This window comes from Canis lupus, chromosome 32, assembly GCF_048164855.1.
Source record: "Canis lupus baileyi chromosome 32, mCanLup2.hap1, whole genome shotgun sequence".
Classification (NCBI taxonomy): Eukaryota; Metazoa; Chordata; class Mammalia; order Carnivora; family Canidae; genus Canis; species Canis lupus.
The window spans coordinates 37,557,368-37,575,360 of record NC_132869.1 but is presented as its reverse complement, the minus strand read 5'-3'; the positions used below and the strand labels follow the sequence as shown (position 1 = coordinate 37,575,360).

Sequence of the window (17,993 nt, the reverse complement as noted above, 5' to 3'; positions counted from 1 at the left end):
TTGATTAATTTACATTCCCACTTTCAGAAAACCAGTCCCGGGCAGCCCCAGTGGCCCAGTGGTTTAGCTCCACCTTCGGCCCGGGGTGTGATCCTGGAGACCCAGGATCGAGTCCCACGTCGGGCTCCCTGCGTGGAGCCTGCTTCTCCCTCTGCCTGTGTCTCTGTCTCTCTCTCTCTCTCTGTGTCTGTCATGAATAAATAAAAATAAAATAAAAATATTTTAAAAATAAGAAATCAAGATAAAAACCTTAAAAAAAAAAAAAAGAAAACCAGTCCCCATTCCACACACACCTAAAACAGGTACCCGCAAGTGACTGACGGAGGCCGTTCCAGAGAAGACCCCAGGTACAGGGAAATCTGACGTGAATGCCAGGTTCTGTCTTCTACACACTGTGCACCTTTGGAGGAGTGAATTCCCCTCTCTGAGCCTCCTGTCCTCACGTCGGCCGTGGAGATGCCACTGCTGGCTTCACGGGCTATGGGAGCAATGGGTGCCACCGAGCACCCAGCCCAGTGCCTGGCACACAGCGACATCTGGGGGGTGTTCCTTCCCCCCTCCCTCCTGTTCTCCTGCCCTACCTGTCTCGAGCTCCAGCTTTCCGCTGTTCCCCCACCTGCTGTCCCACCTTGGATGCTGAGAGTTGCTGGACACCTGTTAACATGGCTGTTAACACCTGGGAAATTGTGGGTCTCTCTCCTGTCCAACCCGCACGTATTTGTCTTTCTTCCTTTGGAAAAGCTGATGCCCTTACCCCCCTGGGAGGCTCCTGGGAGGGATGGGGCCCGCTCCTCTCACGTCCACCGGGCACGGGCCTCCTCCGCTGCCCACTCAGGCTGTCCCCTACTCTGCTGAATCGTGGAGACCCCCTGAGACCTGGGCCCTCTCCCGCCCAGCGCCCAGCCTCTGATATATTTGACCCCAGATGGCATAATTTTTCACCTAAATGTGAATGTATTTGCGAATTGATGGAAACTAGTTCCTTGCTCTGGTGATATAATCCAGGGCCACCCCATCTTGGCTGCTATTTTGATTGTGACTTAAATGGATGAGGCCATCAATAATTATTTTATTGAGCAGGCACAGAAAAAATGATGCCGGGCTAAAGTAATTTCCCCGACGAAGCCAGCAACCGCACCGGGGGCAGTCTACGTTTGCAGCGCCGAGCTCGCTGAGAGGCTGCAGGCCTGTCTCCTCTTCCACCTGCCCCCTCCTCTGGCTTGTCACAGGGGCTCTGGGTGGCGGGGTGGGGACCGGGAGGCCAGAGCCTTGCCAGGCACCGTGGGCTTTCCTGCTTCCTGTCATTCCCAGCTCAGAGCAACATGACAACGGGACCTCCCTTTGGCGGAGGAGGAGTGTGAAGCTCTGAGATCCCCCAGCTGGTGCACGGGGCCTCCCAGCTCCTAAGGAAGGAGTCAGGCAGGGCGAGCACACCTCTGAAACTGCTTTCCACTTGTGGGTTTTGGGGGAGCAGGATGGCGGGGGTGCTCCAGCAAAGTGGCTTCCCCGGATGCACCTCTCGAAGAGCGGAATCCCAAGGGTGAAGACTGTCGGAGAGGGGGGGAGGACACGAGGCCCAGAACCAGGCCCGTGAGCAGCTCCCTTGCCCCGGGGAAGCCTGGGCACACGGTGGCCCCCACATGTGCGCCGAATGCCGGCCCTCTCCATGTCTCCGGGGCTGCGCCCCAGTTAAGTGCAATACAGGGTGGAGTCAGAACAAGCACGGTCCGGTTGGGGGACCCATTCTTGTCTGGGGTCACACTGGTTTTCCCACACTTCAGCCTTCCGCATCCCACGAAACTTCGAGCTTTGTCTACACACCACCTGTACTATTATTTACTTCATCTACTTCCTTAAATCAACTCACATTTTTAACTCAGCCTCATCCTAGGCAATAAATCCATCAAACCACCATTCGATGTAGCCACTCTGGTTTTCCAAAGCACACCAAGAGTAAAAGCACGTGCGTCCAGGTAACAGTGAGAATTATCTGGTAAAACACTAGGGAGCTGTGAGCCCCGGAGGAGGGGGAGCTGGGGGTGGGGGGAGACACTAGTTTGTAGAAGCAGAGGTGAGCTGGGAAGGGACAAGAAATCCTCCATCTCATCCACCTTGCCCTCTCACCAGCAGAGCATGAGGCCCTCAGACGGGTCACCTGACCCTGGGCTTTGATGGGCCAGTGTGAGCAAAGGCCGGGGGGTCGGGGGGGGGGCAGCCTGTGTCACCCACGTGTGCAGGGACTCTTCCATCCCAGGGCTCGGGACCCTCTGCATCCCGCCCGCTGTGCCTCCCCGGCCTCCACACTGACCCCTTTATTCTCTCTGGGGCTGTGATCTGCTTTCTTTCTAAACTAAAGCCACCTCCTCCCCGCCCAGCCCAGCCACAGGGCGCCCAGCTTCCTTGCTTCAGCTCAGATCTGGGAAGATAAACACACAGGCCTTTGTGTTTTGAGGGCCTGTATCACCAGTCTCCATAGGGAAATGGCCAGAGGGAACGGAGAAACAAAGGAAGGAGGGAGGACCCGGGGTGGGGGTGGGGGTGGAGGTGGGGGGAGAGGGGGAGATTCCAGAAATCTTAATGTCCTGGATTCCAGCCTGAAATTTCTGCTGGCGTCCAGCCACTTTCATTCCCCAGTGAAGAGCTAATCAGGCCTCCCTCCACCCACTCCCTGCACCCTCCACCCCGCCCCGCCTCACCCCCTCCTCAGTCCTCTGCGAACACCCCTTCTCCCCAGAGGCCTCACCTAGGGGTGGCCCAGGCTGGGGGACCTGATGGGCCCGTGCTGAGCAAGGAGCCAGCAGCCTGAGTGGACGTTTGCAGGGGGTGACCAAATGCTTGTGTCCCTCACGATTTTCCCAGAGAGCAGCGGGCCCAGCTGAGGCCATCGGATTCTTCAGAACAGCAGCCAGGCTCCAGGACCCTCGGGGCCGAGGGGGGCAGGACGGGAGAGAGAGGTTGGCACTGTGACCTACCAGAGGGCACATTCCATTCCGAGGCCCTCAAATTAAATGAAACAAACAGGCCCTGAATGGGCTAAAGAAAACACTTTAGTGAGTCAGACTCAGCAGGTGTGTGCCCTCCGTCCAGAGGAGGGGGCATTTCATCAGTGCTGGGTGGTGGGTGTCTTGGAGCGCCGGGGCTGGGCTCTCTCCAGGAGAGGAGTACCCGTCACCCGTGGTGGCTGTGTGTGCCACTGGCCTAGGGTCCGGCCTCCCCATCAGGTGCATCTAGCAAGATAGGGAAAGTGTCCCACTGACTCCGGGGAGCTTAGTGGGGTTGGATCCCCCCAGGTCCCCTCACCGGGGCTGTTGTATGTGAACAGGCGGGGGGGAGTATGCACCAGCCAGGCCTGATTCCTTGCACCCCGTACCCACCCCCCCCCCAAAGGGCAGGTACCCCATCACCTGCTGTTGTTCAAAGGAGCTCCATAAACAGCAGGCAAAACCAAAAGAGCAGCTGCTGTGGGACATTCACGGATCCCCTTGGAGCTACTAGCAGGGATGTCAGGCTCTCTAGAGCCCAGACGTGGGCTATGGGCAGAGTGTGGTGCCAGGCTCCTTCTCTGCTCCCAGCAGCTGGTCAAAGCCGGGGTGAAACGGAGAGGGGAGACTTGGTGCCCCCCAGGCTCTGGCAGGTGCCGAAAGAATGCAGCTCAGAGGTCAGCGTTCTCCAGCCTGGATGAGCCACACTCCCGACCCGAGCGCAGCCTGGGCTCACAGCACCCAGCACCCCAGCTTCCTCGCCGGGGACTCACGGGCCTCAAGCTCTACAGGTGGCTGAGGTCAGGCAACCCTCCCCAGCTCCCAGGACAGGCCCTGAGGCTGGGGTTTCCAGAGTGGGGGGGAAGGAGACCCCCTGCATCATTCTCAGCGCTCCGAGACGTTGGACTCTGGCTCCCAGCCGTAGCTTGGTTAGGTAACTGGGCCGCAGAGGGACAAGTCGAAGCCCAAGGGACAGGGCTTCCCTGGAGTGACCTGCTTGTCGCTTCCGGTCCTCTTCCCTCTCTCCCGTTCCCTGTGTGTCTCTCCCTTCTAGTCCTCCCCTGTTTGTCTCCATCTAGTTTCCTGTCTCTTCCCTCCTCCTGTCCCTTCTGGCTTTTCCACAGCCTCCGACTTTCATCTCTGTGTCCTCTGGGGAGCTGAGAGACGGGAGCAGGCCAGCATCTGCTACCCCATTCAGTGACAGTGGTGGGGACAGAGCAACGTCACCATCCTCAAGCCAGGCCTCGGGCTTTCTGCTTCTCACAGGACAGGAGCCCCGGGGGGACAAGTTGCTGGCCATGGAATAGGTGGGGAGCTGCAGGCCCAAGGGGAGTGGCGGAGCGCTACAGAGCGCCCCTGCTAGAGGGGCAGGGCCCTACCCTAAGAACTCCTTTGTGCAGAACTGAGAAAATCCTCAGGACAACCCTAGGAGCCAAGTCTTATTATATCCTCATTTTCAGATCAAGGCACTGCAAAGTACAGAGAGATCAGATGACCCACCTAAGGTCACACAGCCAGCAGAAGGCCGAGTTGGGACCTAAGCCCAGGTTTCTGGTTCCAGAACACACACTCCTAACTTCTAGGCTTTTCTACCCCCTCGTATCCCAATTCTTTGAAGCAGCAGGAAGATTTGGGCCAGAGACTGTCCCTTTGCCGGCCCCTTCCTTGCTAACAAAGAGCCTCCCTCTTCTCCATGGGGACGTCAACCTCCAGTGTGGGAGATTCCGTATTTTATCCCCCATTCAAACGTAAACCCTTGTCCATATAGGATGAAACTTTCAGCCTTAGGGTTACCTGCATTTGTCAGATACCATAGACAGAGAGCCAGAGTCACGGTGGGAAGCCCCGGGTGCCGAAGACCCGGAGGGTGGCGGGCGCTTTGCAGAGCAGAGGTGGGGGGCCCCAGGGGTGGTGAGCAGCAAGGGGTGGAGCTCAAGAATTTGCATTTCTGAAGTTTTCTCAGGTGATGATGCTGTGGTGGCGTGGGGGACCCCACTTTGAGAACCATTGTCCTAAAGAGCGGAGAAGCTGTGTCAGCAGAGGCAGACGTTTCCGTCATCCCTGGAGGCAAGGGGCAGACGGGGGAAGTCGGGGGTCCCGGTGGTTGCACAGCCCCCTCCTGCGTGCAGGGCGCTCTGGGCGTCCGTGCCTGGCCGTGACAGATCACACTCATCTAAGCAGGGGCCGCGCAGTGCGGAAAGCACCTCCGTGCAGATCTATCGGGTTTTTATTAACCGTTTCACGGTCACAGTTTCAAAATCAATCAAACAGTGTTGCCCTTGGGAGACTGACTGGGGTTTGAGGGCCAGGGCTCCTGTTCTAAATGCAGCACAGGACCCCCCAAGCCGCGGCGGGGGGCCCAGTGGGCGGTGGCGGCCGTGTCCTCCTGGGCTCCACAGCCAGCCCTGTCCTCTCTCTGAACCAAAGCCTCACCCCAAGACCAGAGCGGACTGCGTATCTTTGCTAATTCTTGAACCAAACCCAGATACGAATTTCTCTCGAGAGCCACTTACCAAACCTATGCTCCCATCAGGGCAGGGAGGGGACCGCGGGACCCTTCCCAAACCAGCCTGAATCCGAAGGGAATCCGTAGTTCCCCAAACCATTACATTAAAACAAGGCTGGGGCGTCAAACACCTTCGAGGCTGACATGAGTCGATATTCGTTTGGTCGGGCTCCCTGGCCTGCATAAGCTGAGCACCAGGTGCAGAGAAGTGGTGCCCTAAGCTGCAGGGAGAAGAGGGTCTGTACTGAATGGAACCCTCCTGGGGGACCCCATCTTGCAGAGACGGGGGCTGCATTTTCACCCCCACTTCCTTGTCCAGCAGGGGAGGCACATCTGGCCGGGCCTGTCTCCTAAATTCCCAGCGTGGGGCCACGGCCCCGGCCAGCAGCTACGTGGTGGGGGCCCAGTCGCTCTGGGGTCCAAGGACGGGGTGAGAGGCGGTGACACACACAGCCCAGCAGCTCCAGCAGCTCCAGCCGGGCCGGGCAGCACCTGGCCTCCCCCAGCACAGGGAAGGAGGAACACCTCCCAGAGTTCAGGGCGGAGTCAGAGGACCAGGGATTGCCTTTGTCTTCACAGGCCTGGTGCAGAAGAAGGGACAGGTGTGAGGAAGGTGGGGATCCTGAGAAGCACAGGACCAAGTGTGTGATTTCTGAGACCCCAGCACGGCCCGCCACCCCACTCCCCTGCCTGCCCCTTGCTCATCCTCAGGGATCACCAAACCCTGCTCTCGCTGTCCTGGCTTGGGAGCTGCAGGGGCTGGAGCCCGGCTACTCAGACTCACCCCTGTTCCAGGGTGGCCGTCCTCCCACCTCTGTCCTCCTCCCTTCTCCCCCCTCCCCGCCTCTTTCCCTGCCTCCCTCCCTGCCCCACCTTTGTCCTCCTCCCTCTTTCCCTCCCTCCCTGCCTCCCTTCCCTGCCCCCCTCTGTCCTCCTTCCTTCCTCCCTTCCTCTTCTCTCCTTTCTTCCTCTCTCTTCCCTCTTTGTTTTTTTTTTTTTTTTTTTTTTTTTCTCTTCCCTCTTTGAATTCCTTTCACATATGCCCGCATCCACCCACCAGCAAAGCGCTGCCTTCCATTTGGATGAAGAAATGCTGCTGGGGAATATTAGTCATCCATAAAAAGGAATGAAGTGTATACACGCCAGAGCATGGCCGGACCTCGAGAACATGCTAAGTGAGAGAAGCCAGTCACAAAAGGTCACGTACTGCGTGCTTCCCTCTAAATGAGAGATCCAGAACAGGCACATCCACAGACGGAAAGCAGACGAGTGGTTGCCAGGCGCCGAGGAGAGAGGGAATGGGAGGGGTGGCTGCTTCATGGGTAGGGGGTGTTCTTTGGGGCTGATGAGAACATCCTGAAACCAGACGGGAAGTGCTGGGTGCACAACATGGTGAACGTACCAGATGCCACCAGAATGGTTAATACTAGGTTATGTGAACTTGACCTCAGTTAAACAAACAAACAAACACAAACCTGCTGAGTTTGCATCCCCTGGCCCTGCAATGCACTGTTCGAGCAGCGCCTGGAGCTGGGACAATGTGTGCGAAGCTGTGGGGCGCTGAGTCCAGAAGCATTTCCACTCCCTACACCCCCCTCCCAACCAAAGTGTCTGTAAATGTGGCCTCGTGGGTGTATTACCAGCTTGGAAGCCTCAGCAAGTGGAGCTGGAGTAAGTGAGAGGAAGAGGAGAGGAGGGAAGGGGGGACCCCAGATTTCAGACCACTAGAAGCCAGCCGCCAGCTGCACAGCCAGGGTCACGTCCAATTGCATCGGGAAGGCCGGCGGGGGAGATGAGTATTAGTTGCTCCAGTTTGCAGAGGAGGAGGCCGGTACAGCGAGGGGAAGCAGGTTACCCAAGGTCACGTGGCCAGCAAGGGGTCCGGCCACCCTGGAATCTGTGCTTTTAGCCCTGGCCACCCACACTGAGCCCCCAGGAAGGGAAACTTGGAAGTGACATTAGCCCCACAAGTGGTACTGCCCCATTCTGGCCCCTGACCTCAGTTCGACCCTGGTTCTCTTCTCCATCTGCCCTTTATGCCCTGATGGTGCAGTCCTCTGGCCTGCTCTCCTGCCTGGCCAGAAACCCGGCTTACCCTCATCTGCTCCCCAGGACTCACCCCATGGAGGAGGACCCGGCCGTGGTTGCTTCGGATGGCCGGGCTGCAGAACGCAGCGGCCTCCTGCCCACTCCGATACTCTCTCCTGGAGGGACGGGGGGGCCTGAGCCCTGGAAGAGGTGAGCAACTTCACTGGGCGTCCTTTCCGCGGATGTGGGTCACTGGCTGCCTGCGGAGTGGCAGCCACGTGCTCCGGGCCTTCACCTTCTGGTGAGGAGACCCTGAGCAAGGAGGAACAAATAGGTCATGCAAATCAGCGTCAGGTGTTGGTAAGTACCGCTACGATGAGAAATAGAGCAGGGCTTGGGGAGGGACGCAGGGGAAGAGGGGCAGGAAATGTTAGATGCCCACGGAGAGCCTTTCTGAGGAGCTAATGTTTGTGCAGAGGCCTGCAGGCAACTCCGGGAAAGAACGTCCAAGGCAGAAGGGATGACAGGTGCATGGGCTCCGCGTAGCCAACGACCTCGGTCAGTTAAGGCCTAGCGAGGAGGCCTGTGTGGCTGGAGAGGAGTGAACAGGAGCTAAGGGACACTGGCCAGGGCCTCATGTGGGACAGGAGGAAGCACGTGTAGCCAGCACCGCTTATCATATTATTGCCTCACAAAGGCGCAAAGTCTCCTCGCAGAAAGATGAGCTAACCACTGGGCCCACCACTCGCGCACCCCGTCTCCTTCTCCCTCTGCCTGGGGCTCAGCTTAAAATTAGCATATTTTAAAGATCCCACCCCCAGCTCAGAAAGTTCACAACCGGCATCTCCGGCATGCAAAAAAGAGCACAGGATTAAATACCTATAAGGTGCTGGGAGACACCAGGCAGGTTGTTGTGTTCAGTCTTTCCAATGACCTCGCCAGAGGAGGATCTCCTCCCCTTCCAAGGTGAAGACTAGCAGCTTTGTCTTTTTCTTTACTCATATTAGTATTATTGGTTCACGTATTACGTAAATATATCGGGGGATAAATTTTCTCTCTCTCTCTTTTTTAAATTATCGCTCCTGGATCTGTGTTCCATGTGCCCCTGGAAGAAGAGGCACTTTCCTGAGGTCCTCAGAATGGTCTTTGGTGGGAGCTACGATTCAGAAACCCAGACAGTGGAAACACAGCCCAGTTCTAGAATCAGGCAAGCAAGCTCAAGGCGTCTTTCTTTGGTTCGTGATCAAAGGCAGTTCATGTGGGGTTTTCCCCGAGATGGGCCCGTGGGGACCCCTGGGGGCAAACCCCACACAACCCTACAGTGGTCACCGGACAAACGTGGTTGCCACAGAGCCCAGGTCTGTCTCAAACCCAGGGAGTCACATGGTCACCAGGAATTAAAAGAAGGCCAGAGGTAGGAAACAGAGACCAGAGTCATAAGGTTGAAATCGAAGAAAAAGAAACAACACAGTCCTTGCTTACACTTCAGGCCAGAAGCTGCACTAGGTGTTTTCCCACAGAGGAGCAGCAAACAGAGGAGACGAGACAGACCAGTGTAGAGAAGATGGGCCCAAATATAGGCTGGATCGTAAATCAGTTTGTGGTTTCCTAGTTCATTGAACAAACCCGACTCCAGTGGGCTGATGGATGGTTCCATTTCCGCCCAGAGGGAGGTCACTGGAGGTCTCTGCTCGGCCTCGAACTTACCAACAGGCGCCTACCCGCAGAGGAGCGGATGCAGACGCAGGAAGCAGGCCTGTCACCCACTGGGGAGGGAGGGAGGAGGCACCCCGGGTGCTTCCAAGTCACCCCTTGTCTCTCTCCTCCTAAGTAAAGGCAGAGTGGATCAGAGTCACACGTGCCCAGGAGCCAGCTTTTCCACCTCCCTGTGCTCATGCTGACCGTTTGAGGATTCACACGACCCTGGCAGGCGTGGGCCACGGGTGATCCCAGCATTGAGCAGGAGAGCATCACAGAGATGGATGTCACGGCTTGCATTTCAGGTTCAGAAAAATCGATTGGCTAAGTACAGGATGTGGGAGGCTGGCTCGCAGCCGGGCTTGTGTAAAAGACCCGGGGCGGGGGGGGGGGGCGGCGGTGTGGACCACAAGATCAATGGAAGCCTGCAGCGAGAGGCAGCCGCTAACTAGGGGGGTTCCTGGCCTCGGATGCCCACAGCTGGGCAGAGGCGGTGCGCCCGCCCCGAGCCATAGGAGTGACAGCCTCCCTTTGGGCCGCACTCCTCGGCCGCTCTCCGACATTTGCTTATTTCTAGGTGTCACAGATTAAAAAGCATGTCAAGGTGCAAAGACTCTTGAGAGGAGGACGGCCGAGCTGGTGCAGGGGCTGGGAGCCTATCAGAGATCTTTTAAAAGAGCTGAAGATCTTTAACTGGGAAAGGAGGAGGATCAGGGGCCCAAGCCAGGCCTTCCATCTGCAAGGCGGGTGGCAGGGGTAGAGGAGAGACTCATCCTGGGCGACTCCAGAGGGCAGAACTGGGACTCAGAGCAGCATCGGGCAGGCTGTGGTTTACCAACCATGTCCCAAGGAATGCCAGGAGGTTAACAGGTGTTCTGGAAAAGAGGGGTCTAGAGGCCCATCCGAGCAGAGAGTAGAGACTATATACATACATATGCTAGACTAGACTCACACCCTCTTGGAGATTCAAGGTGCGTATTAGCATTTACAGCACATCAGCATTACGTTACATACAACTAACATATTATTAGGTACATTACATGGGACAAAAGCCCTAGAGTACAAAAAAGGGCTTGTTTTTTTTTCCCCAAGCTCCCAAGAAAAAAAGCCTGGGGCAGAGGCCTCCTGTGCTCTTGCTTTATGATTAGGAAGTGCAATCCTGGTGAGCAGAGAAGAGCCTAGATGAGGGGGTGTTACTTAGCTGGCTGCAGCTAAGTGCAGCTGATTGCTGGATCCCAAAGGATGGTCCCCGGAGAAGCCACGTTAAACTGTATCGCAGGGGACAAGGGGGGAGTGATTGCCCATCACATGCTGTCTCCAAGTGATTGAAGACGTGCTGCACCCAAGTGACCTCTCCGCGACGTCCGGGTGGGGCACTCATGGGCCCTGGGTGTGGCCCCGTGGTGGTAACGTCAACTGGGAGGCCCCCCCCCCCGAGCAGGGGACGGGCCAAAAGGGGGCCGCAGGAGCAGGGGCCCACCTCTGTGAAATGGGCTGGTGGCCACGCAGGGCTGGTCGGCAGAAGGAATCAGGAGGGTCAGATTCAGGGTGTAACATCCATGCGGTGGAACCTAAGTCTCTTCCCCTCTCTTGCCTATGATCCAGGTCTTTCCGTCAGAGGCTAACGGTGCTTTCTTGTGAAGCCTGCAAGAGAGATTTGGTGCATGGACAAGCGATTGTGCAGAGGGGCATAGGGTGGACGTACTACGCATGGGCCCGTGTTTTCATATGATGGGCGCAGGCCCTTTCCTCTATCTTGGGAGATCCTGTAGAGTCTCTCGTGGAGCTCCTTCCTCGTCAGCACTCTCACGCATTTGAAGAGTTGTGGCACTTCCTCCTGTCGCCATTCCAGAATTTATTTAACTAGGATCCCATGAATGGGCATTTAGGATTTTTTTTTTTTCATTTAGGATGTTTCTAATCTCTCACTACTAAAATCAATCCGACAACTGATATCCTTGCACACGAGTCATTTTGTAACCCTGGGGGTTCAACTGGAAGGCTAAAGACCTGGCATGGAACGGTGGAACCGTGGGGTAAAAGGTGACATGCTGTTTGTGGTTTTGATTCATGTTGCCAAACTGCAACTCCCCCCACCGCCCCGCAACCCCCGGGGAGGCTGTGCCCGTTTGTCTCCCAACGGCTATTCGGGAGGCTTCCCGTTCCCCTTCATCCCTGACCACACAGGGCATTACCACATCTGTGATCTTTGCGAGCGTGACAGGTGGCAAATGGCACTGCAGAAGGGTCTTTTAATTTTCACGTTTTAGGTTGTGAGATTGAGCTGCTTTTCATACGCTCAAGAGTCATTTACATCTTAGTTTCTGTGAACTGACTGTATCTTTTATTTTTCTTGATTTAAAATTTTTAACACAAAATGTCTCAAGTATGCAAAAAGATATGTATATTCAGTATATATATTTACATCTATGTATTTATGTATATATATATATTAGCATAAGGCATAAAAGTAGAAGAACATCCACAGACCCACTACCCAGCTTAAGAAACAGACCGCCAGCAATACCTTTAAAGTTCTCTGTATTCCTTTTCCCCTCCGAGAGTACCCACATTTCTGAATTTTGTTTGTATATACATATACATGGGTGTGTGTGTGGGTGTGTGTATACAGAGAGAAAGGGAGAGAGATGGGGGAGAGAGAGAGAGAGAGTTTATCTCCTTAAATATTATGTTGTTACGTATGTTTGGGGGCTTTTATATGAATGGTGTTGAGCTGTATATATACTTCTGCAACTGACATTATTTTATTCGACGTTTTGGAAGCCCTAGCATCGTTTTTGAAAACTGTCATTGTTGTTGTGAATAGTTGTAGTTTACTAATTTTCACTGCTATGACATATCACATTGTAGGAGGAGACCACAATCTATCCTTTCCCCTATTGATGGCTTTGTGGTCACCCCCAAATTTTTATTATTGCAGCATTGCTGGGAACATTCCCTTTTTAAAAACATTTTTATTTATTTATTCACAAGAGACACACAGAGAGAGGCAGAGACACAGGCAGAGGGAGAAACAGGCTCCATGCGGGGAGCCCCACGCAGGACTCGATCCAGGAACTGGGGATCACCACCTGAGCCAAAGTCATATGCTCAACCACTGAGCCACCCAGGCGTCCCTGCTGGGAACATTCTAGTACACATCTCCTGACACCCAGGGGCAAAAATTTTTAGACTAGAGTGTATACCCAGAGTTGGAACTGCTGGGTCATAGGATATATGTGCATTTAAGGTACAAAAAAAGTATAATTTTGCCTACTTAAAAATGAATTGTTGGGACGCCTGGGTGGCTCACTGGTTGAGCATCTGCCTTCAGCTCAGGTTGTGATCCCAAGGTCCCGGAATCAAGTCCCGCATCGGGCTCCCTGCAGAGAGCCTGCTTCTCCCTCTGCCTGTGTCTCTGCCTCTGTGTGTGTGTGTGTGTGTGTGTCTCATGAATAAATAAATAAAATCTTAAAAAAAAGTAAAAAATAAAAATGGATTGCTGGTCTTATTATTGATTGTAGGGGCTCCTTAAGTGCAGAAGACATGGACACTCTGTGATATGGGCATATTATTGTTTAAGTGCTCAGAGAAGTCCTGCAGTAAGAGAAGGCTGTTTAAGATGGAATTTCCCAAAAAAAAAAAAAAAAAAAAAAAAGATGGAATTTCCCTACTAAGCTGACGTGCCCTGGCACACCAGATGCTGACGTCGGGGCACATTTCAGCAGTGGGACGAGGGCCCCCTGTCCTCTGCCCGGGGGCAAGCCTGTGGGAGTAGACCCCCATGAGAAAGAGGGCTTAAGGGGCCCTCCCTGTCGTGCATCCACAGGAGCAGGCCTCCTGGAAGCCGGTCTCATCCCTCATCTCCATCCCCAGGGCCCCGAAGGAAAGAAGGCTCAGAGCAGAGAGCTGTATCAAAGGAAGACAAGCTGCCGGCGGATTCCCAAGCCCATCCCTTGCCCCATTACGTGACACCCTACTGGACTTGATTAGCACCAAGACCCCGCCCCGGCTCTCCAGGAGACACGGGTTTTGTACCTGAGCCCTCTGGCCACCACCGTGGCTTCTGTCAGCTCTCTCCCCGGGCTAGTGGTCTGTGCTGCTCGGCGGGCTGGTTCTTTGGACACATGTGTCCTGGCTGTCTCAGGACCCGGGGCGGCAGGCCTGTGCCCTCCACCTTTGGGCTCCTGGCCCTTGGTGCATGGCAGATGACCAGCTCAGAGGTGATGAGGACAGTGAATGGCGGGGGGACCACCACGGGCGGGCTCCGTGCTGAAGACTTGACCAGGGCCACCCCTCACCCCTGTTCGCCGCCGCCCCGTTAGGGGCTGTTGCCATCATTCCATTTTGCAAGTGAGGGAAGTGGGGCTGGGGGGAGTCTAGTCACCGGTCTCAGGCCACATGGCCATTGAGTGGCAGGGGCAGGGTTCGGACTCTAGAGCAGGGTTCACACCTGCCTCACGCTGTGCACCTGACCGGACAGATGAGCCAGGGGGCCCCTGTTTAGCAGATGTCACGCACAGAGGAACGGCGGCCTGGTGACAATCACAGAAGCCCGGGAAGCTTTATTTTGGCGCTGCAGTCGGGGGGCCCGTGGGGACAGGCAGCCGTGGGGTGGGGAGGGCCCCAGGCCTGGTCTTTCGCCCCTTCCCTAGCCCCCCAGTGCCGGCCAGGGTCACAGGCCCAGCCCAAGGGCATCTGAGGCTCAGGCGAGGGTCCCGGTTGAGAGCGTTGGCAGTTGCTCCGGGCGAGCCGCAAGCAAACAGCTGTGACTCTAGTCCCCGAGGCTCTCCCGCCCCTGTGTGACATTACCTGTGTCAACACTTTTAGTTTTAAAGCGGCACAGCCAAGGTGGGGGCCGGGGTGGGCAATGGGGAGGCGGGGGGAGCCAGGCCCTTATCAGCGCTGGGTCCTTGCATATGTAACACCGTCATATAATTAACAGTGAAGATCATTTACATTGTCGCTTAGCTAATTTTCATAATGTTTTCTTTATTATCAGAGGAAGAAATTAACCCAAGAATTTATTTACATAGCAGCCTCAAACAGTAACAGCTTGCTAATTGCCTGTTAGGTGATTAATAAGCTTACAGCAGATGCTAATGCGTCGTGGGCTCCCTGTTTCAAAGGTGCTCTTGCCGCACGCTTGTGTTTTTGGCAGCTTAATTAGTGCAATAATTATGTACTTGTTGCTCCTTCTTTCGAGCAAATACTGTCAAATGCTTAAAAGATTAAAGTGAATTATATCCTGAGAACTCACAGCGCTTGAGGATGCCCGTTCTTGCTAACTTCTCTGCGAGTTCAAAAATAGAATCGAGGAGAGAGGGGGTCTGATCCGTCGGCGGGGAGACGTGAGGAACCTGCGCGCTGGCTCTGCCCCTCGCCCATAGAGACACCTTAACCTCTGCCTCGGTTTCCCCTCTGTGGATGCAGGGACACGTCACTGGCATGGGAAGGTGGGAGAGAGCACATTTTAGCACCGCAGGGACCCATGAGACACAGCAACTAAATAGGACGTGGACATCTTTTTTTTTTTTTAAGATTTTATTTATTTATTCATAAGAGACACACAGAGAGAGGCAGAGACACAGGCAGAGGGAGAAGCAGGCTCCATGCAGGGAGCCCAATGTGGGACTCGATCCCTGGTCTCCAGGATCAGGCCCTGGGCTGGGGGCAGCGCTAAACCGCTGAGCCACCCGGGCTGCCCGGACATGGACATCTTACTGGGGTCCTGACCCAAACAGATCAATTGCAAAAAGACATCTTTGAGCTCACTGGAGAAATGTGACCCTGGACCGTGTAACAAGTGACCTCCGGACGTCATCGCTGATTTAGTTAGGTGTGATAATGGCACAACGGTTACGCGGGGAAAAAAAATATTCTTGGCCTTTGGGTACACCGACAAGGGTGTTGGGGACAGGCACGATAGGATGTCTGCGATCTGCTTTCAAGTACTTCAAGCCCCTCCTCAGAACAGTGGGTGTGTGGATTAAGTGAGACTGCACAACGTGGATCCACACTGAAGCTGAGTGACGGGCATCTTGGGGATCAATATAATGGTTTTCTCCGCTTCTGTGCATGTACAAAAATGCGCATAATAGAAAAGCTAGAACACTGAAAGGAGATGGGGATGCTCTGTGGACGTGGGCTTGAGAACGCAGCTCCCGTGTCCTTCCCGTCACCCCATGCTGCCCCCCGTGAACGTAAGCTAGGTGGAGCCAGCGTGGTGCTGACCGCTGAAGGAGAGTCAGGGAGACCTTGGCCATGTGGCCCAAGGGACCTCAGGTACTTGGGAGGAGCCAGACTGAGCCAGACAATGAGAGGTTGCTGGGACAAGGGAACCTGGAACAATCCCATGAACATCAGAATGAGTTAGTTGCTCTTCAAGTTTGGCTCTGGACGATGCCCCAGGACACTTGCATGGGTCCTCTCCTGCCCACCCAGCTGTGGCTGAGGGAGCCACGAGTACAGGACCCCTGGCTCAGGTCAGGCCCTATGGTTTCCTCCTCCTTGGAGTTTGACACTCGAGTAGGGGACCCTGGGAAAACCGACAATGACAATCCCTCCTTGGAAGGCAGAGCCCGGGACAAGGAGCAGGCCTTTGGGGCAGTCGTGGGTGTGGCCTTCCTTCCTCCTGTCCTAGGTCCCCCGTGGGTTCTTCAGCTATTCCAGATGTTTCCAAACAAGTCTGGTTTCTGCCTTTCTCATCTCGCCGTGTTGATTGAATTCCCCGATATACCCTCGTATTATATCGGTATCTCTCATCTTTGGCACTTCCCAGAGTTGCCTGTTTTCATTCATTTGCCTGACTTTTTGATGACTGCCAAGTCTGTGGCTCCACAGGGCAGAGACCAGGTCTATTTTGGGTTACCATCCATGGTCAGGACTTAGCACGTAGGAACCGTAACTTAGTTTTTTTGTTGTTGTTGTTTTTTGTTTTTAAAGCATTTCTCATGTGCTAGTAGAACAGAGAAGGAAGGCCAAATCCATGCTTAAATTAGCCAGGGGAGGTTTCTGTTGCTGGCAACCAAACAGACCTGAGTAATGAATGCCTTTCTTCAGAGGAATCTCTTGCAATAGAGTTTATGAGGGAAAAGCAGAGGAGAGGGCATTGTCTAACGCCCCTGGATCCAGCCATGCCCGAAACCCACAATCCTTAGGCTTGTCAGTCATATAAGCCAATAAATTCCCCTTTCTGCATATATGATATTTTGGGGTGAGGTTTTCTGATGCATAATCGAAAGCTTCCCCTTTGATACAAAACGCTCCAGAAATTTTGATGTGGGTTATCCTTTCGGGGTCAAGAGAGCCTCATGGATAGGAAAGTGGAGGGAGAGATCGTTCTAGGTGTCGAGTAGGAGAGTGGAGGATATAAGCAGAGGTGTGATGGTGAGAAAGAGCAAGGTGCAGAGGCCATGGCAGAGACCAGCAGGCTGGCCCTCAGTACCCAGTGAGAAGCCTCCAGAAGCTGAGCCCAATAGGAAGGGGGGCATCTTGCCACCGCGCTGGGAAAGCATTTTGTCTTCCGTAGTCCCCTTTCCCAGAAGAGGTCACCCCCGATGCCCGAGGTTCCCAGAGCCTGCTGGCCCCTTGGATTCCGACTTCCTGCCCAGACAGGGCAGCTGGGATGAGGTCATGGCTGGGGAGAGTCTTTTATCCTCTTGCTAAGCTTCTTCTCTCAGTAGCAATTGCCGTCTTGCTTAATCTCAGAGTTATCTGATTGTCACAGTCGAGTTTTCCGCATTAGGCAGTGAGCCAACAAGTTACTTAACCTATAATTGCCCTTTAATGAAGCCCATCTTCAAAACTGAATTGTCAAAGGGAAACTTGTAAACACACAGCGAGGTCCAAGACCAAGCTGGCCCCAGACGTCGCAGCCAGGCCCTTGACTTCTCTCTGGCGTCAGCCACATTTGTCTGAGTTACTGGGGCTTTATTGCCGGCTGCCACCCAGAGTAGAGAGGAGTCTTGGGCTCACGACCGTTGCCAGAAGCAGGTCAAGCCTTTTACAAGCCAGCTGGAGGGAGGTTTGCTTCGGGCGCACACGTTCCCCTTTGCCAAGCTCTCTCCCCACCACTCCCTGCGATGCTCTATAGATACAAAAGTGATGGCCAGTGTCACCACCTGAACTTTGCAAACTCCGAGCAGGTGAACCTGCCCGACGGTGGAAATGTGGCCGGTGAATGATCCACGCCCCAGCACGTGGTGGCGAGGAGGTCTGATAGCAAAGAAGAGTTCCTACTATAGCAGTGTCTGGGTTGGGCCTACACTGAGTGTGGTCAGGTGTCCGACCTCAGGGAACTTCCAGGGGCATCTTCGAATGTCAAACGCACTGAGCCATTTCATATTTCTCTCCTGTTCATCCAGGGCAGACCAGGACAAGGGAAGAAATATTTACAGGACACCTATTCTGTGTCAGGGGTTACCCCGGGCAGCTTGCATGTGTTGTCTCATGCTAGGTCATATTAGTCTTACTTTGTAGATGAAGAATGTGAGGCCCAGAGAGGTGAAGATGCTTGACCAAGGTCACACGGGGTGTGGGTATGGAAGGGAGGATTTGAAGTCGGGTTTGCCCGATGTCAAGGCCCGCCAGTGCTCCTTCGACAGCTTGGAGGCTCCCTCACCAAGGCGACGCTGGCCTACAGCCAATGAGGGGTGCAGGTAAGAAGGGCTGTGAAATCGAGAATAAAACACTATGCTGTCCAGGATTTGCTTCGAAATCGCAAAGAAGCATAGTGCGAGAGTAGGTGGGAAGAGAGATGAAAAGACTTGCTGTAGGGT

At 54.6% G+C, this 17,993-nt stretch overlaps 2 long non-coding RNA genes across 5 annotated transcripts; one reads left to right on the top strand and one right to left on the bottom strand.

The window, feature by feature from the left end:
- Positions 1-274: 274 nt before the first annotated feature.
- On the bottom strand, positions 275-8,139 carry LOC140623221 (uncharacterized). 4 transcript variants are annotated; one of them, XR_012022886.1, is made up of 6 exons: positions 7,607-8,139; positions 6,695-6,843; positions 4,776-6,068; positions 2,744-2,920; positions 582-654; positions 275-400 (listed from the first exon to the last, which is right to left on the bottom strand). It is a non-coding gene; the product is annotated as an uncharacterized lncRNA (long non-coding RNA). The 4 variants fall into 4 exon arrangements; XR_012022887.1 differs by having other exon boundaries at positions 275-654; positions 4,776-4,993; positions 5,495-6,068; XR_012022888.1 differs by having other exon boundaries at positions 275-654; positions 2,744-3,227.
- Positions 8,140-8,247: 108 nt separating this feature from the next.
- LOC140622825 (uncharacterized) lies at positions 8,248-12,219 on the top strand. The gene is made up of 4 exons (XR_012022487.1): positions 8,248-8,481; positions 8,628-8,722; positions 9,347-9,518; positions 10,819-12,219. It is a non-coding gene; the product is annotated as an uncharacterized lncRNA (long non-coding RNA).
- Positions 12,220-17,993: the final 5,774 nt, after the last annotated feature.